A 14,134-nucleotide genomic window follows, 5' to 3' on the forward strand; every position below is an offset into this window, starting at 1 on the left:
GAGGAGCTGGGAGCCGCGTGACTCCTCTGGTCTCGCATCCTTCTTGCGCCCGACTTTGGCTCCTCTTCATCTCGCGGTGCCCCCCGCCCCAGAACCGCGCGGCTCTTTCTTTCTTGTTTCCTCCTGAGTCTTCTGCCCTAATATCCAGAGTCCCCCCCTCCCCCGTCTCATCTCTTAGCTTTTCCTAGATGTCAAGTTAGTTAGGGCGTCCTGGTTACGTGGCACTTGCGGGAATCGCCACCCCTTAGACGGGTCCGCACTTCACCGATTCTCGATGCAGTCTCCGACCTGGCAGTCTACTGAGGACAGTATTCTTGAGCGTCAAGATGCGATTATGTGAACCTTTGAAATGAGACTTAGGAAATAACAGAAGAAAAATTTCAAGCTTTGTTTTAGATATTGTTTGCCTATAATCACCTCCAGATCAAAAACATCTAACATTACCCTTTTCCTGCAACGCCTTTTTGTTTTACATGTTTTGGGCCACATCGATCTTAGACTGACCTCTTAAAATGTTTGTTTGGCTTTTGAAATAGAGTGTTTAGGATTTTTGAAGGATGAGGCTGGGGTAGGTAAGACTAGAAAACAGAAAAGAATGATTGGCTGAGAATATTTTTCCAACTTATTAAAAAATGTTGAGCTATTAAGTGTGACTAAGGTTGTGCTAACCATGTGCCAGGCACCATTATTCTTTATATATATTACATATATTAAACCTGTGCATTGTGAAAAAACTAAGGAAGGTGATCAGTAAATACTGGAACAAGAAACGAATCCACCAAAACAATCTGTGGCAGAGTGGACAAACCTACTTTTAGTTCATTGAAGATACCATGTTATGTCATGGGTTAGTAAAGCTTCGGTCCATGCCATTCTTCCTGTCTGTAATTAACTTCCTCCATTCTGTCACTGTAAACTCCTACTCATACTTTCAAATCCCCTTCCTGCCAACCTCTCAGAAGTCTTCCCTAACACCTCCTCTTAGAGAATTCATCACTCCTTGCTTCATGCTACTGTACCTTATGTCTGCTCTATTACTGTGTGAGTAACCAGGGTGCCTTGCAGTTTGGCATACAACTATTTTACCTCCCAGTGTATCCCTAGGGTGCAAATGTTTGAGCCTCACAAACTAGTAATAGAGCACCCAGAGGTGTGAACTATCCTCCGCCTAACTCCCTCTCCTTCATGCCTACAGCCTAGCGGTGCTTGAGAGATACCTGAAGGGAAGTCTGGTGGCTCAGTCTAATGGCTGAGGCAGAGGATGAATGCAACAGAACTGGCCATGTGTTCCTGATTCCTGGAAGATGCTTGGCTTATTTTCTGGGGGTGGGCTCCCACACTCCAGAGCTAACAGGAAGTACTCATGGCTGAATTCCCAGTCGCCTCAGCAAGTGTGGCAATGAGGACTTAACGGGTTCAGCTGCAGGAGGTCTGTGGGTGAGGGGTGGCTCAGGGGCACGGCAGCAAAGCTGTTTGGCAGAAGTGAACAGACAGAAAGCCTTGCCCTCAGGGGGTGCTTGCCCAGGAGGTCAGTGCAGGGGCAGAATTTGGCCAGAGTGGGGCCCTGTTGGCCTGTTCCAATGTCACCCTGAGTCAGGGGCCCTCAGACTCTGCCAATTTAAGCTCCAGGTGTCAGATTCCAAAGTGATCAGCTCTTTCCATGCCCTTGTGTGCTAAATCAAGGCTGGTTCTAGTTTTCACTACCTTGAAGATTTAGAGCCATCACTGTTCTACTCATCACCGGTAACTAACTTCCCTAATTTTTAGGGGGGGGGGAAATCACACCCAAAACCACAGGCAATTTCCTGATAATCTCTTTTGCAGACAGAGCTACTTACATGACCCCCACCCAATAAAGATGTTGGATGCTCAACAATTCCAAGATTTTTTTTGTCCTGGCCTGCATAGATGTAATCTCACTAAAATCTAATCACTAGTAGGCACCCCTCTGGCAAGAAACCACTACACGTGCATTCCACTGTATTTTAAAGTGTTTTTGTTTTTGTTTTTAATAATTCCTGTCTCCTTAGCTTTAAATGGGCTTCCCTGGTGGCTCAGACTGTAAAGAATATGCCTGCAATGCAGGAGACCTGGGTTGGGAAGATCCCCTGGAGGATGGCATGGCAACCCACTCTAGTGTTCTTGCCTGGAGAATCTTCATGGACAGAGGAACCTGGCGAGCTATCTTTTATCATTTATATCTTTTATATATAAAAGCTATCTTTTATCTTTTATATCCTTGGAACCTAACAGATTTTCTAACTTGGTAATAGTGATAGTCACCCTCACAGTAGTAATAGTAGCGGCACATCTTTATCGAATGCTTCTTCTGATCCATGCACTGTATTTTGTGTGTTACAGGAATGATCTCACAAGGTAGGTACTCTTACCCTTATTTTTGCAAATGAGAAGCCTGCAACAGCTCAACTAACTTTCCCCAAATTGCATAGTTTGTGTCAGAGTTGTGCTTGTATCTGCTTGTTGAACTTAACTGTGTCTTAGTTACTGAAAAGCCAAATGTATAAAACCAGTCAATTAATGATGAACATTTCTATTATCATTAGGGGAGAATGTCCTTTCTCCACTCCAAGTTTCCATGAGGAGGACTGTTTCCTGGCATCTCTCCAAGGCTTAAGCATTTCACTTCTGATGATGGAAAGTAAATTTGGGCAGAGTAACTGAGTATACTAGGCTCATTTCTGCCACCTTCTTCCTCTTGGGAAATGCAACCTACAGGAAAAAACTAATTTCTGCTGCTCTCCCCAGGGCCTGCATGCTCCCAGCCTAGAGCTGCTTGGAACTGGATGGAGACAGCCCTTCATTCTGGAATTCAGTAATAGCTTAGCACACCTGGCTACCAGACCTAAAATCACTTCTAGGGGCCGGTCTCACTCTTGTGTTTTCTTCCTCAACTTGTCAGAAGTAAGGAAGAGGCCAGCTATTTCCTGAGCTGTTTCCTCTCTTAGAGACCTCTCCCTGCACCCCAGAATCATCAGAGGGTGAATTTAAGCTTTTCAACTTGAAACAGTCCATGGAGTAAAGGCTGGTTAGAAAAGCCAGGGCACCAGAGTGATGAGAATGGAGAAGGGGCAGCAGAAACTAGAAACTTCCTGCTAAGTGTCAACTGAAGATCATTGAAAATGAAGGAGAAGGTGCTTGGCAAACTGAAATGTACATGAGGGTCAAATAGCAATTTGCAATTTGCTTGACCCTCACAGTTCTTTACAGCACCTCTGCTATGTGAAATGCATCCCATTGCCCCAGGAGTGCTTAAACCCTTTAGGTGGTGGCGATCTGGACCTCGTAGGACACCTCCTCTGCTCCCCAGGAAAGGGGGACTGCCCTTTCAGGTCCATTCTTGAACATTTCTAGGTTTCCACAGGCAGGATGAAAATTCCCAAAAGAATGCTTAACACGTGCTCGACGAGTTCTTATTTATCCACCTATATGCCTGCCATCTCCATCTAGGTGTTTCACGGGCATTTCAAATAAAGCATGGGAAAGCCTGCTTCTTCAGTCTCCCATCTCCATGGAGGGAAGCAGCATACCCCTGTAGAGTCCTCTTATTTGCTCCTGCCTTAAATCCACTCCCCCTGCCAAGTTCTGTTGTGTCTATCTCTAAAACAGATCCTGAATCTGCCTCTATCTCCACTATTACCACCTTGTCTAGACTAGGTGTCATTTCTTACCTGGGTTGTTACAATGATTCATATTTGGCCTCCCCTTTTGCACAATTGCCAATCCATAATCTAACCAGTGTCTAGAAAGAGTTTTCAAAATTAATATAAATCAATGCATCCCCCTATTTAACATTATCTAACAGCCCTTATAACTAAGTCCAGTTAATGTCCTTAGAATAAAGTCCAAGTCTGAATTAAAGTTCTATGTGATCTAAACCCTACCTTCTGTGCGACTTCATCTCTTTCTCTACCTCATGTGTCCTGCTCAGTCAAGCTTGGTTCCACTTCAGGATCTTTCTACTTGCTGTTTCTCTTTTTAGAATACTTTTTTCAGATCTGGTTTGGGTCATTTAGGATAAACATCACTCCCTCAAAGACAACTTCCTGCTCATCCATCTAAAGTCAGCCTCTCCAGGAATTCCCTGGTGGCCCAGTGATGAGGACTCTGTGCTTTCACTGCTGAGGTCTGGGTTCAACCCCTGGTCAGGGAAATAAGATTCCACAAGTTATGTGGAATGGCCAAAAATAAAATAAATCATTATTTTTTAAAAAAAGAGAAAAATTATTTAAAACCGTGCAGGCAAAATAGCACCTATCTGAGAAGTCAGGTCAAGAAGCAATAGTTGGAACTCGACATGGAACAACAGACTGGTTCCACATTGGGAAAGGAGTACATCAAGGCTGTATATTGTCACCCTGCTTATTTAACTTATATGCAGAGTACATCATGTGTAATGCTGGGCTGGATGAAGCACAGGCTGGAATCAAGATTGCTGGGAGAAGTATCAATAACCTCAGATATGCAGATGACACCACCCTTATGGCAGAAAGTGAAGAGGAACTAAAGAGTCTCTTGATGAAAGTGAAAGAGGAGACTGAAAAAGCTGGCTTAAAACTCAACATTCAAAAAGCTAAGACCATGGCATCTGGTCCCATCACTTCATGGCAAATAGATGGGGAAACAAGGAAACAGTAACAGACTTAATTTTCTTGGGCTCCAAAATCATGGCAGATGGTGATGGCAGCCATGAAATTAAAAGACGCCTGCTCCTTGGGAGAAAAGCTATGACCAATCTAGACGTCATATTAAAAAGCAGAGACTTACTTTGCCGACAAAGGTCCGTCTAGTCAAAACTATGGTTTTTCCAGAAGTCATGTAAGGATGTGAGTTGGACTATAAGGAGAACTGAGCCCCGATGAATTGATGCTTTTGAACTGTGGTGTTGGAGAAGACTCTTGAGTGTCCCTTGGACTGCAAGGAGCTCAAACCAGTCAATCCTCAAGGAAATCAGTTCTGAATATTCATTGGAAGGACTGATGCTGAAGCTGAAACTCCAATACTTTGGCCACCTGATGCGAAGAACTGAACCGTTGGAAAACACCCTGATGCTGGGAAACATTGAAGTCAGGAGAAGGGGACAACAGAGGGTGATGGTTGGATGGCATCCCTGACTTGATGGACATGAATTTAAGCAAGTCCGGGGAGCTGATGATGGACAGGGAAACCTGGTGTGCTGCCGTCCATGGGGTTGCAAAGAGTCGGACATGACTGAATGACTGAACTGATTTGTGAGTCGTTTGGGTTTCAGGCTGCCAATTTGCAATCCTTTGCCTACACTAGAGCAAGGAGCTTGGTTCTTTAACTCTATACACGTATAACAACCCCATACACCCTCCACACAGCTGGAATCACACCTATGTGATAACAAGAGGCCTGCGGTCCCACTCTTACCTGGAGACTATAACTAGATAAGTAACTAGTCTCAGGGCTGTGTGTGTGTCTCTGTGTTTATTTCTGTTTCACCGCTGTGTTGATGGTATCTGATAAACAACCTCCTTTTCTCTTTGACCTTGTTCTAGCTCATTAAATTATTTTCACTGTAAATTGAAGCATTCAGGTGCCAGTGGTTTAGAGAGGCTCAGGGAGCAGGACTGAGGTGGCAGCTGGGGCATTTGGCTTCTAAAGCCCTGTGGCTTTTCCACCTGGTACCAGTCACCCGTGACTCCATTCTCTGAGGACCACAAGGACAGAGGAATGCCACTCTTTTCCACGCTCTCCTCGGACAGTTCTTTTAAACTTGCTTTTGTCTTTCAAAGCTAACTTTGATATAGTCAGCCTAGAAAACAGAAGCCTGCTGCCAAGTCGTTATGTCACTAATTTGTAAGAGGGCTTTACACATTATGAAATTTATTTTCTTATTCTTATATGTATTGCTATTGTTTTTCCTAATTTTATAAACATTGTTTATGATGCCTTTCTCTGTAATTCTGTGCATGCTTGTAACTTTTCTCAGTCTATTTTAACATTATAGATACTAGAAATGGGACCATTTAAAAGCATTGATAAACAAATTATATCACTTAGAAATCCATAACTTCTTTCAAAGTCAGAAGATAGCACTAAATTTGTTTTGGGTAAATATGCATCTTCTTTTAAAGTTGTTTTATATAACAATCATAATATAAAATAAAACAATTATAATTAAGTGAATCATTTTTAGCTTTATGGAAAGCAAATTTATCTGGTTTAGGTGATTTTCCCTGATATTTAATTTTCAAATATAAGTCATCTTTATGGTGATTTTGTAGCTTCCCTTGTGGCTCAGCTGGTAAAGAATCTGCCTGCAATGCGGGAGACCTGGGTTCAATCCCTGGGCTGGGAAGATCCCCTGGAGAAGGGAAAGGCTACCCACTCCAGTATTCTGGCCTGGAGAATTCCATGGACTGTATATCCATGGGGTCACAAAGAGACGGACATGACTGAGCAGCTTTCACTAAAACTTATTGGAAGTTGTCAACTCTGAAGAAGCCTAAGAGGGGAGAGCCCATATTGTGATGCCATATCTCTGATTTTGGGAAAAAATAGCTCTTCATACTTGAAAATCTCAGAATGCTGACAGGACAATCTGGCTCACTTACTGCTTATAACGTACGAGTTTGACCTCATGTGAATGGGTGTTTATCCCTGCTAAACTCATGCTTTGGATGGCAAACGCTGTAATTTTAATCAGGATGCCAACCCACTGGAGGCATTGTCCCAAACTGTTTTTTTCTGACATCCATTTTGGATCAAATACAGATTTCTCCTTTTGCCAAATTCTGCACTCTGACTCATAGTATTACACAGTTTTCCTCTTAATGTAGATAAGATGCCTACCAGCTGATAGATTTTGTATGGAACATATTAAGAACATTCCTTTTTTCTTTTTCTATTTCTTGCTCTTTTCTATATTCTTAAGCATTCACAGCACAAACTGTCTTCAGCAGTGGCTTATAATGAAAAATCTGTCATACTCTTATCTGACCAAGGTTGGCTGAATAATTTGCTTGGTCAGGTGCAGAATGAAAATGTGGGACCCCTGTTCAAAAACAGGGGAAAAAGGGCAGCTAAAGGTACTAGAGTAACAGGATTAATGGTGGTAAATGGGAAACTCAGTGAATTTGAAAACTACAAAATATTGGGGGGCGGGGTCAATATTCTATATAATACAATAAACTATAACAGTATATTAATATGACATCTTGATTTATTATGAACATTGTTTTGGCTCACTTGTCTTCAAATTAAGATTTACACTTGTCATTTTATTTTTAACAGGTAAGAAATTAATTTCATATAGTTTCTTTTTCAAGAGCTATGCCTGAACGCATTATCAATCACTCAGCAAATGTAAGATCACAACTTATGATCATTTTCATTTTGAAAGGATCTTTCTGCTGATGCAGTTGCTGAAAATATTTTAGAGGCTGTGACAATACTAAGATAAATTTGTAATGACTTATTTTGAAATAGAAATTTTAGTAGTTCTGGTCTATTCTAGTGTTGGTTCTTGTGGGACTATTTTTCTAAACAGATTTAATGTTTCACATGGATTTGTTTTATGTAAGTCTGAGTTTAAAGTATGAATTTACATAATGTCATTTTAATGTTTTCTCAGATATAAGGCAATGTTTCTTGAAACTTGTGGAGGTTATACAAGTAACTGAAAGTGACTTTGTGATTTGAGTATAATTTGAAAATCTTGTTTAAGCTTTCTGTCATTTTAGCTTCAATTACAAGGAAAGAAAATTAATTGCCTATTGCTTTGCTCATTAAAAACTGGTTCATTCACAGGAGAAGAAGGAGAGGGTAGGACAGACTGAGAAAGTAGTAATGACTATACACCACCACGTGTAAAATGCACAGCTCGTGGGAAGCGTCTGGACCACACAGGGAGCTCAATCCAGAGCTGTGGGAGGATGTAGAGCGGTGGGATGGGGGGTGGGAGGCAGGTTCAAGAGAGACGGGATGTGTGTTTATATGTAGCTGATCCACATTGTTGTACAGTAGAAACCAACACACATTGTAAAGCAGTTATACTCCAAAAAACCCCAAACAACAACAACAAATGATTCATTCAAACCTTCAAATGAAAAGTGTTTTTAAACACTGAAGTATAGTTGCTTTCAATAACATAGTTTAAAACATAGTGAATTAGTATTGTTATAGTTTTAGTCTATATATAATAACTTTATAAATATATATAAAAATAACAGGCTATAATTCCCTGTGCTGTATATTACATTCTTGTATCTTATTTATTTTATACCTTGTCATTACCTCTTGATCCCCTACTGGTATGTTGCCTCTCCTCCTACCTCTCTTCCCACTGATAATGACTAGTTTTTTCTCTGTATCTATGAGTCTTTTTGTTATATTCATTTATTTTAAGTTCCACATATAAGTGATAACTACAGTATTTGTCTTTCTCTGACTTATTCCACTAAGTATAATACCCTCTAAGTTCACCCATGTTATTGCACATGGCAAAATTTCATTTTTTTTCCTTTGTGGCAGTTCTGCATGGCATATGGAACTTTCCTCACCAGGGATTGAACCCGTGTCCCCTGCAATGGAAGCACAGTCAACCACTTGGCCGCCAGGGAAGTAAAAAATTTCTTTCCTTTCAGTATGTGTAAGGCTGAGTATATATACCACATCTTCTTTATAGTGTTTTCTCCTGTAGAATGTGCATAATCCTTTCATTTCTATTTCTACATGTGTGGTTATCTGCTTCACAATGTGGCAGCAGTTTGCAAAACCAGAGATTCTAAACTCTGGAAATTCTAGTACCTCCCTGATACGCTTCCCTGCGATGTTCATGCGTTTGGCGCTAACTCACTGATTCGGTCTGCATCCTGAGCGCCAGCAGTTGCTGTCCCAGCGTCAGGCTGGAGAGGTGATGTTTGCGTGATGACAGGGAGCGGCCGGCCGGCTTCCCGCTGGAGGTCCTGGTGCTGTCCCCACATAGGGGCCCTTCATGTCTGTGCAGCCAGCGCGGCCGCAGCTGTTGCCTCCACTGCTATTGCCTCCACACACCCCTGCGTGGCCGCACGGAGCTGCTTGGAAGCATGTGTGTGCACGCTGGGTGGCCGGCGTGGCCTGAGCCCTCTGCACTCAGGCAGGCATGACCTCTGGTCACGGCCCCGCCACTCACACGCATGTCCCATCGTCCCATCAGACTTCATCTGTCAAACACAAGTTCAAAAATAAAATCATTACGGATTTCCAGACAGCAACAGCAGAGGGTTAAACCAAGCACGGGGCCCTTCTGAGAGCGTAGCCCTGTGTGACGGCATAGCTCTCTTGCTTATGAAGCCAGGTACGGTTTCACAGTCTATCAAGTGTCAGGATCTGAACTGTAAGGAGGAGATCATGAGGTGGCAGGGAAATGCCACTGATGGACTTCCTCCATGACTTTAACTTAAGGCAACAGGTTGTTGATAAACCTATGTCATCTTCATACTGAAATGTGGGCTTCTTGAGAGCAAGAATCATGTCTTATATAACCTAGTATTCACCACAGAGCCCACCTCCATGCTTTGCATTTAGCAGGTGCTAAATAAATTTGGTTGAATAGATAAAGAGCTCTTTTTTTGTTTTCAGAGAGGTAACATGTAAAGACCTGGCCACAGATAGGTGATCTTTTTAAATAAGGCACTAAGCTGATCAAAGTTGGTGTCAAAAACTCTGGTGACTGCCTGATCCAGGAGGAACATCCTTAGTAAGCATTGTGTTTCCTGTACCGAGGCTCTAAATGTGCCTGGGTGTAAACTTCTGAGTTTGACAGGAGCCTTTCTGTCTTTCCCAGGACTTAAAGAGGTTAAGCTAATTGATTTTCACTTTTTCTCCATTGTTTCCTGAGGGGATTTAATTCTTTTCCGTCCCAAGGTTGAAAACAAAAAGTGAAAGTGAAAGTCACTCATCATGTCCTACTCTTTGTGACCCCATGGACTGTAGAATCCATGGAATTTTCTCCAGGTGAGAATACTACAGTGCCTAGCTGTTCCCTTCTCCAGAGGATCTTCCCCACCCAGGGACTGAACCCAAGTCTCCCACATTGCAGGTGGATTCTTTACCAGCTGAGCCACCAGGGAAGCCCAAGAATACTGGAGTGGGTGGCTTATCCCTTCTCCAGCAGATCTTCCCAATCCAGGAATTAAATTGGGGTCTCCTGCATTGCAGGCAGATTCTTTACCAGCTGAGCTACCAGGGAAGCCCTGGGTTAAGATGGTGTTATTCTTTGTCCAGAGTTTCCAAAGATGATTTTATAAATATTGTCTTAGACCTAATGATGAAAGACTGCTGACTAGGGAAATCTAACCTGCAAGTAGGAGATGGTGAAGGGAAAGAGCAAAGTCTGTAATTCTGCTTGTGACTTTTTTTTTTTTAAAACACTGTCTTCTATGGTAGACAAATCAGGGTGCAACTGCTCCATCAAGGAGCACAAACATTTGCCTTGTTTCACTTACTATATAAAAGTTTGAAATTTAGGGTAATAAATACGGACCTTGTGAGTCATGAAATGGAAGGTAGGCCTGGATTCTGTAGGGCAGGTGCAATAAGTGCTCAGTCTGCAGAGAGTCAGGCCCTTTGCCAGCTTCTGCTAACCAGGTTAAGGTCTATCCACACCCCGAATTCCTGTTGATACCTTTATGTTCTATGAGTAAGTAAAATGTATTAGTATGCATACCAGAAATGGCATACTCAGAGGTTACTTATCCATTCCAACACACCCTCATACTATCAGGTACTTCTGATTCTAAATCACCACACATTCCAGAAGATGTGATCTGGGGAATGCAAATAAAATGCATCTGAGTTAGGAGCCTAAGTCTCTCCTATGTTAAAAAACAAAAAGAGCAACAATAACACTTTACAACTTCACAGCCTGGAAAATTGTACTGGGAAGGGAAAAATACTAAAGTGTATAAACTGTGATTTTGGATAGGGTAAATTCCAACTTGTTCTACACATTCTGGACAGAGCTGGGTGCCAGTGGTGTGATTCCAGGGGAGCCGTGCAGGGCCCTGTCAGCACACACGGGGTGGCAAGTGAGCAAGGGCTAAGCTGTGAATCTCAGGAAGACTGGCCCCGGAGGGGACTCCTCTAGCTATGTAGAGACCCTAGAGGGGTGTGGCGTGTGTCCTGAGTAGGACAGGACGACTCTCATCCGCCTGCAGCTGCAGTGCCTGGGCCCCACCCACGGCACGCCGCCGCCCAGCGTAGCTACAGGGCAGACAGGTCCCGGGAGAGGGCTGCGACAGAGGCAGGCAGACCTTTGGTGACAGTGCCACCACCTCAATCCCTGCAGCCACGACACCCAGATCCCCAGCTCAGCCCACACCACCGCCTGGCACTAGATCTAGGAGGAAACACGAAAGGGATGTAAGCGTGGGCAGAACTGCGGACGTCTGTACGGGTCTACACTGGTCCTCCGTGACCGCGTGGGCTTCGCTTCCTTCAGCAGTGCCTTCCTTTGGGGCATGGCCCGCCCCTGAGGGCAGTGGGACCTGACCGAGCCCAGCACTCAGAGCTGCTGCTCCAACGCCGTGGCGCAGACCCTGCCCTCGCCAGGGTGGTGACCACAGGGAGCCAAGACGAAGCTCTGTCTCACCTCCACTATGGGCTCCAGCCACCCCAACACCAGCCGCACTCCCAGCAAGGGCACACGCGCTGGCACACCCCGAGTGAAGGTCTGTCTGGTCCCTTCCAAAAGCAGCCCTTGCGCCAGACACTGGACACACACAGTCTACACGGGGACCCTCCCACCCGAGAACACCCCGACAGGACCGCGGAGACAACCGTTCCTCCGCAATGCAGATGACAGGGAGACTCAGATAAAATGAAAAGGCAGAGAAGCGACGCCCAGCTGAGACAGCAAAGCTCAGGAGTCTACCAGACCCTGAATTTAAAAATGGCAATAAAAATGCTAACTGAATTAAGAAAGATTACTGATAGAAATGCTGGCCACTGTAAGAAGAAACTAGAAACTATAAAGATGAAATAATAAAAAAGATACAATTCAACTGCTGAGGTAAAAACCAACCTAGAAGCGATGAATATCAGATAAAATGACACAAAGGAACACATATGTGCTCTCCCAAGACAGAATAACAGAAATCACCCAATCGAAACAGCCGGCAGAAAGACAAATGAACAAAAATGAAAGCAGTGTATGAGACCTATGAAGTAATATAATACGTGCCAACCTATGCATAATAGGGGTTCCAGAAAGAGAAGAGAAAGAGGGGAAATGTATTTGAAGAAATTATAGCTGAAAACTTCTGAAATCTAAAAAAGAAACTGATATACAGGTACAGGAAGCCCAGAAGGTTACAAAAAGGTGAACCCAAACAGACTCGCACCAAGACACATCATAATTAAAATGGCAAAATTAAGAGAAGATTCTAAAGGCAGTGAGAGAAAAACAAAGAGCCAGTTACAAGGGAACTTCCGTAACGCTTATAAGCTGATTTTTTCGCGGAAACTTTGCAGGCTAAAAGGGAGTGGCAAGATATATTAAAAATCCTAAAATGGAAAACCCTAATGCGGGGATTCTCTAGCCACCTAGATTATCATTTAGAATAGAAGGAAAGATAGACCTGACCCCACGCCAGTCAGAATGGCCATCATCAAAAAGTCTACAAATAATAAATGCTGGAGAGAGAAAAATGAGCCCTCCTCCACTGTGGGTGTGAATAAACTGGTACAGCCACTGTGGAGAACGGTACGGAGGTTCCTTAAAAAACTAAAAATAGAACTACCCATTCCACTCCTGGCATATATCCAGAGAAAACCATAACTCAGAACAGTAAGGATTTCAGCAGAGGGAGCAAAGAGAACAAACGGAGATGAAAACATGAGAGGGTCAGACTGCAACCCTTAAATAAGGACCCGGGTGGCGCAGTGGAAAAGCATCGGCCTATCAATGCAGGAGACACAGGTTTAAACCCTGAGTCAGGAAGACCCCCCTGGAGTAGAAAATGGCAACCTGCTCTAGTATTCTTGCCTGTAAAAGTCCATGGACAGAGGAGCCTGCGGGCTTCGGTCCATAGGGTCGCAGTCGGACACAGCTGAGTGTGCCCCACCATGCTGCCTTACTGAGAAGGTGGTTGCAGCAGGCAGCCTCTCAGATGGCCCCCACCCTCCTGAAAACAACCCTGCCCTGTGTACTGAGTATGAGCTGATCCAGCAACTCCCTTCTAACAGACAGACGTGGAGATGATTGGACGTCACTTCCAAGGTTAAGGATAGAGAGGTTGCTTCTGTGTCGCATTCTCTTGCTTGTCTGCTCTGATGGGAGGTGGGTCCCATGCTATAAGCTGCCCCACTGAGAGACCCATGTGGCAGGGAACAAGAGGAGGTTCCTGGCCCAGAGTTCAGTAGCTAACAAGGAACTGAATCCTGCTAGTATTCACATGAATGAGTTTGGAGGAGGGTTCTCGCTCAGGGAGCTTACTGATGGGACTTCAGCCCTGGGGACATCTTGACTGAGTGAATCCTTGAGGCAGAGGCACCCAGCTAAGCTGCACCTGAAATCCTGACCACAGAAACTGTGAGACATTTGCTGTTTTATGTTGCTAAGATCTGGACTATGTCATTATGCAGCAGTAGATAGCACAATGATGGTGAAGGAGTTAGCCATGTGCCCACTGGGGAAGGAGCACTCTACGCAGAGGGAACAGCCTGTGCAAAGGCCTAAAATGGGAGCATGACTGATGTATATGGACCAGCAAGGAGGCAAGTGTGCAGAGAGAGGGAATGAGGTTAATAGGAGATGAGGTGGGAGAGATGACTGGGGGTCAGTTCATATGGGAAACTAGTAGGTTACCGGAGTAGTTCAGTTCAGTTCAGTCACTCAGTCGTGTCCGACCTTATGCGACCCCATGAATCGCAGCACACCAGGCCTCCCTGTCCATCACCAACTCCCGGAATTGACTCAAACTCATGTCCATTGAGTCGGTGATGCCATCCAACCATCTCATCCTCTGTCATCCCCTTCTCCTCCTGCCCCCAATGTTTCCCAGCATCAGGGTCTTTTCTAATGAGTCAACTCTTTGCATGAGGTGGCCAAAGTATTGGAGTTTCAGCTTCAGCATCAGTCCCTACAATGAACACCCTGGACTGATCT

This window comes from Muntiacus reevesi, chromosome 22 (assembly GCF_963930625.1).
Source record: "Muntiacus reevesi chromosome 22, mMunRee1.1, whole genome shotgun sequence".
Taxonomy (NCBI): domain Eukaryota; kingdom Metazoa; phylum Chordata; class Mammalia; order Artiodactyla; family Cervidae; genus Muntiacus; species Muntiacus reevesi.